The sequence below is a fragment of the Nuphar pumila genome, chromosome 3, assembly GCF_984573655.1.
Source record: "Nuphar pumila chromosome 3, dmNupPumi1.hap1.1, whole genome shotgun sequence".
Lineage (NCBI taxonomy): Eukaryota > Viridiplantae > Streptophyta > Magnoliopsida > Nymphaeales > Nymphaeaceae > Nuphar > Nuphar pumila.
The window spans coordinates 84023945-84030800 of NC_143251.1; positions in this window are offsets into that span (position 1 = coordinate 84023945).

Genomic DNA, 6856 nt, shown 5'->3' on the forward strand with positions numbered 1-6856 from the left:
GGTTGATAATCATGTTTTAGTAGTAGATCAAATCCCTTTTTGGCCTTTATGAACTGTGGGAACAGGGGATGATCTTTGAATATGCTGTAATCCAGTCGACCACCAATCTTGAAGAACTGTGGTCCCTGCCACTAAACCCTGGCCATGGTATGTGGTTTGACTTTTGGAAAGGATATTTTTAAAACATAATTTTCAATGAAATCAAAGGAAAATCGTCAACCAAAGATATAAAAACCGACTTTCCACAGAGTGGCGAGTACGGGTCGAATCCACAGGGAACGGGATACTTCTGAATTAATTCTAAAATAACACTTTATTAATATAAAAAGTTTATAATCTATGTCAATATTACAAGTTACATTAAATAACAATCTAAACTATGAAATGAAAACTAAAATAGGAGGCTAAGTCTTCTGCAGATCTCCAGGGGCAAAACTATCTTTTCACCACAAGTGCATTTGCACTTTATAATTGAATTACACCTATGAACCTGTTCTAACTTATCAACCTACACAATAAAAACACAAATTCAGTAAACTAATAAAAAATAAATCTAATTTATATCTACAACTAGTGTTAAACTAATTCTACAACTAAACTACAGTAATTGAATAAAGAAAATACTACATTTAAACTAACTAACTAAACTAACTAAATAAAACAACTCTAATTATTCTAAATACTGTTAATTTACTAAATACAAGACTAGAAAACACGAAAATTACATTAAATCAGACAAATGGTTAAAAGACTGTTTTGTCCCTGAAGAATGCAAATGTGGACTCTGACAGCTTTTCGCAAAACACAGATTTGAGGGATCAAATGGATTCCAAAATTCCTGAAACTACTTCTATTCTGTAAAAGACATATCCAAAAAACTGACACATTTTACAGATTTGAAAAATACGTTTTGGATCTCCAGATCTAAGCGTTTCAAAATTAGGATAATCTTGGAAATCGCAGGACCCAAAATTTTAAAATCCGAAAAGGCTGTTTTCATAAAACACTTAAAACACAGACCAAATCAACTCGGATCGAGCTGAAATTTGTTCTACAGACAGTTAACATACCAATGTGAAGAATAGAAAAATAATTTCCAGAAAACTCGAGAAAAATTCACATGCAATGATGAGTGCACGATCGGGTAGAAATTAGGGTTTTGGTTCAGTGCACTATTCATCTACTTGAATCCACTAATCACATTAACACTGTAAAGCACCTATCAAAACAGTCCTAACCTACTACTCTAAATGAATGTTAAACTACAGCAAGGACAACAATTAAATTAATTTATAAAAACTACTAAATACATTAAGCAAACTAAGCTTAACCTAATCTAAACAAACGATAGTTCTATTCTAACCTAAGGCACTATTCTAACTAAAACCTATATTCTTAACTCTATTTAATCCTAATATAAATTAGCTAACAGCACAACTAACTAACTAACTATCCTATTGTTAAATCTAAGATCTAATTAAAACAATTCTAAACCTAAGTAAACAACTACTAACCTACGGTTAAGCTAACTAGGCTAATAACTAACTAGAGTTAGTTAACTAAGGTCAGTCTACTAGGGTTAATAAAATCAATTACTAACTATGGTTAGTTGGGTTAATTAACTAACTATGGTTAGGGTCAAGTACTAACTAAGGTTCACTATGGTTAGGTATGGGCGGTTAGGGTTAATAGAGTTAGGTAAGTGTTAACTAGGCCGACTAGGGGAGATAGGTTTAACTAAGGCTAGGGTTAGTCTCTATCTAGGACTAGCTATGGTTAACACTACTTAACTATGGTTAACTAGGATCGGTTAGGGTTAGACACCTAGATTTAACTAAGACTAGTGTTAGGTTTAACTAAGGTTAACTAACTAGGGTCGATTAGCTAACTAGGGTTAGTTAGGGTGGTGACATAAAATAGAGCTTTGACTAGGGTCCACGCCACCCTAAGTTGACTAACTAAGCTAACTAAGGTTAAAAACTAACTAGAGTAAACACCTAACAATTAAGACTCTAAACTAAAATCTGTAAGTGAAATAATTATACTAAAACTTCCTACACTTAAATTAGACAACTAACTATGCTATACTAACACTAATAGTAATATAATATAAGAAAGGAACTTTCCTAAAACCTACCACACGACTTTATTAGACCTAATCTAATTCAATAAATACTAACCTAAATGGAATACACGATTTTCTAACAACTAAAGCTATTACACAACTTACTAAATTAATTAACAATAATTCTATACTATATTAAACTAGGAAAGAAGTCAAGAGGGTTTCTTGGAAATCAACGAATTTGGGAAGAAGTACTCCTCCATAATTAATTGCCTTAATAGCAAATATGGAAAACTTTGAATTTCAAAAACCGTCCAGCATATTTGGCCCATACGAATTTCATTCTTTTCATTAAGAGCATTAACTCCCTTTTATTAAAAATCTTTCCCAAAGCATCACACATGATTTTTTGGGTTGGCTTTAAATGATAATTTAGCAATTCAACTCTTGCCCCAAAAATCGTGTAGACCCTTTTAGAAAAACCTAGGGAATTTGAAAGGGCTGCCATATTGGAAAAAGTAACTCATTTAAAATTTGGCTGGAGAATGAAGTTTTCCTTAAAGGCACTCCACGAAATTTGAATGGGATATCCCCCTTCCCAAAAACGTATTACTACCTTAAAGACTATATTGCCCTTTGACTAAAATACAAAATTAAATAATGATCTACCCTATTCTAAGATTAATTTAACTACTCTAACCTATGCACACATAATCAAAAGGGTATAAATGAGAACACAAATTAATTGGAATAGCCTACGTTAATGCCTACATAAAAATCAATTTAACTAATGGTATAATACATTGACTCAACGAATTCTAATAAATCTAAACATCCTAATTAACATGGAATTACATTTATTCTAAAAGGCACCAAATAATAATTTAACATGCTATTGCCTACGAAATGTGAACAAAGTAAGAAATTAAACAAACATTATATTAAATCTACACTAACACATCAACTAAACTATATGAAATGAATAATTCTAATCAAAATCTAAATTATGCTAGATTAACAAACGATTAAAACTGAACTTTTACAACTATGAATCACTAAAACTAATCTAATTAACATGTTGGGAATTAAACTACACAAAACTGAAAATCGCTAAACAAGAATCTATTACAATCGACTATTGCTAAAACACCAAACAGAAATTAATCTAAAACTAAACTTACGACCAGAGTAAAACTAGTTGAATCTACACAGCCGACCACTGAATTTAACTAAATTATCTAATTACTATGCTTAACATGAACCGCTACAACTAACCGAATTTAAACTAACTAAATTATATGCTTTACCTAAAACGATATTCACATGAAACAAATTATATAAAAAAGGATTAAATGAAATTAACGAATAAATTATCTAGAAAATCTAATGTTGGTACCCACACGTTCAGACCTAACTACAACTAAAGAAATAATGAAATAAACATGCAGCACACAACCGAAAATGTCATTCACACACATACATCCAAAACATCAAAAGCTTCCAACGTTGGATTAAAAACATCATTTTAAACAAAACAACACCTAAACACTATACATGCTGGTTTATGCATGAACAATATCTATTCTATGGCTGACAAAATACAGAAAAAACGTAGCACATGACTCACACACAAGATAGGTTCTATCTAGAAGAAAGGGATGAGAGAACCAACCTCCAGGGCGATCCGACGACTGAGGGGGAGAAGAGAGCGGACTTTGCTTGGCTTCACACCGTTAGGAACCTCGTTGATGCTGGAAATATGCCATGGAACCATGTCCTACAGCTGCAACACGTTGGAAATCCACCGAAGATGGAGGATGAATCGATTCTCGATCGGGGGGCGTAGAAGACCGGATGGAGGTAGAGCCGGCCCTTCTCGTTGGAGTGTTTCGCACTTCCACACGAAAAAAGTGTTTCCCACCTCTGTTGTACCTGCAAAACACAACAACAAAGTGATTAGCCAACAAGGGAGATTAAGAACTGGAGAAGATTTGGAAGGGAGACAAGAACAATGCTTGGATTTATGCACTGGTGATTCTGTCATTTGTAGTATTTCTAGATTTGCTCCGAGGTTGACTTCATCAATTTCCCTAATGCTAGAGATATCGACAGTAAAAGTGGGTATGGGAATCATGGGTTATGAAAGCCTTTGTTTTGGATCTTCTCCCAAGACTGTTGTGATCATGCCACCTTTTGACCACTTTATACACTGATGCAAGGTAGATGGCACTGCATTTGTGTTGTGGATCCACGGTCATCCTAACAACAGATTGTACGTTGGCGGCATATTGACCATATGGAAGATAACTGAATGGACGAAATAATCAATGAAGATCTCTAGGAAGATTTTTCCTTTTGCAGTCTGACCATGATTATCAAACCCATAGATGGTGATTGGGTCCGGGATGTATTCTTCTTCTTTGATGTCTAAAGCTTTAGCTGTTATTTCCGAGCATATGTTGAGGCTATTGCCTCCATCAACCAGCACATGAGGGACAGTTATTCTCTTGGTTCGGATGACAATGTATAGGGCATTGTTGTGAAAAGCATGAGGTTTCGAGAGATCTTCATCTAAGAACATGATCGGAGCATTAGTCATGGTCTAGTTAACGATTTGGGCCATATCTTCGGGAGTAGTACTCAGTTCTACTTTGATTTTTTATAGTAAGTCATTCAATACCTGCTGATGCTTGGATGAAGCCTGTACCAAATCCAGAATTAAGACATTTGATAGGGCAATTATTGGCTTTTGTGCAGATGTCTCATTTTTCTCTGAGGCGGGCTTGATGAAGTGCTTGAGAAATCCATAAATTCCTTTGGTAGCCTCAGAGGATGCCTTAGCAGGTTTGGTAGATATCTTCATCTTGCCGAAGGCTGAAATAAGATCCATCTTTTGAGCATTGGACTGGGTTTGCTGCAACACAAGGACCTGATATTAGACTTGCATGTATTGGTTGGAGCATGGTCTGATGTACTCCTGCGGCTGAGAGGGTTGTTCAGAGATAATTGTCGTGTTATGAGGGGGAAATGGTTGCTTCATGATATTCATATCTTCATCCTCTACACCCTCTATGAGCAGATTCTTGTCAATAAAATCCTAGATGATGTTCTTGAGAACAAAGCAGTTCTCAGTGTTATGACCCATTGTTCTATGAAACTTGTAGAATTGATCCTTGAATTTTCCCATGGGCACAGGGGGATCGACCAACCTGGGCAATTTGACCATGTCTTTGGTCAACATGTATTCAAGCATAGTCTCGAGTGATTGGTCTAGTGGAGTAAATTTTCTGTTATAGCTCCACCCCTCATGTTTCACCTTTTCTCGGGCTTTTGGTCTCTGCTTCAGTTGAAGTGGTCTGTTGAATTGAGGGACTGACTTGCCTTTTGAGTCATTTTTGTAAGGATTTGAACCCTCTGCACCATAACAGAAGTCTTTGATTTGTCCTTTGTGATGATTCCAGTTGTTGTTTCTGGTAGAATTAGTGAAATGAGCCTTTTTCTTCTGTTCGTTCTGATTATTGCTTTTGGTAAATGTGAAGCCTTCATAGAATCCATTATCCATGCTCAATTCAAGCCATTCGGCTCTCTCTGTCAATTCAATAAATGTTTTGGATGGTGCAGAAGAAATGAGGCCTCTCAGAGGCTGTGAGAAATTACTTGTGATCAATGACAAAGCATGTCCCTCTGATATGGGATCTCTCATTTTGTTGCATGCTGACCTCTAGCGATGAATGAAATCTCTGGCCTTCTCATTTTCCTTTTGCTTGAGGCTGTAGATGTGACTGAGGGTGGGAAGTGCCTCAGCATTGAAGAGGAATCGCTCGATGAACATATTTACCACTTTGTCAAAATCTTTTAACTCAATTGGGTTTACATGCTTTGAGTACCATTTTGCTGTCGTACCCTCTAGAGTGCGAGGGAAACAAAGGAAAAGTGCTCGATTATCTTTCTTGAACTTTGCGCATTCAGCAAAAAATATAGCCAAATGTGTCTTTGGGTCACCAGATTCATCAAATTTAATGGACTTTTTGGGGAGATTCTCAAGATTGTCATCCCCATCCAAACCATCATAGAAGTCTTCACTAGTGAAGACTTTCTTGCCCTTGTCGTGGGCTTGCAGATCCTTAACCATTTTAACCACATCTCTGAGTTGTGGTTGGTCAGAATTATTGGCGGATTGTTCTTTAAACTTGTGGGTTGACCCTTGCCCCTGAGTTGATTTCCGAAATGCCTGCTGGGTCTCAAATTCTTCGTCAGTATCATTAGTTGCCTCTGACTCATCGAATGTATCCTCGTGATGGCTATGCTTTTTGGACACCTTGACCTGTTTTTTTAGTTTTCGACCCTTGGCCTTCTTCTTGGTGGAAATTTTCTCTGAGTTGGCTCCAGCTTGCTCACTTATCATTTTCTTCATCATTTTCTGAAATAGGGCATACATCTGAGGATCAATATTGTCCTCATTCTACTGACCTTGACTTCTAACTGATCAGGAGGAATCCATTTCTTCTTCTGAGGTTGAGTACACTATACCCTCGACTGGTGCAATTTTCTTTCCTGACCACGTCTGGACCATTAAGTATCACGAACACTCTCTGCAAGGCAAAACTGAGGTTTGGGTTTTGAGGATGATTTTGAATGGGAAGAAAATATTTGACAAAAATTTGGTAAACAATTGGGAAGATGTCCCATCACTAGGAACCGAGTCGTCACTGGAGTCATGACAATTGCGCTGCTATTTTTTGTAAAATAAACAACTGAAAATGCACCTTGTTACCTAGGCGAGGTCGTCAG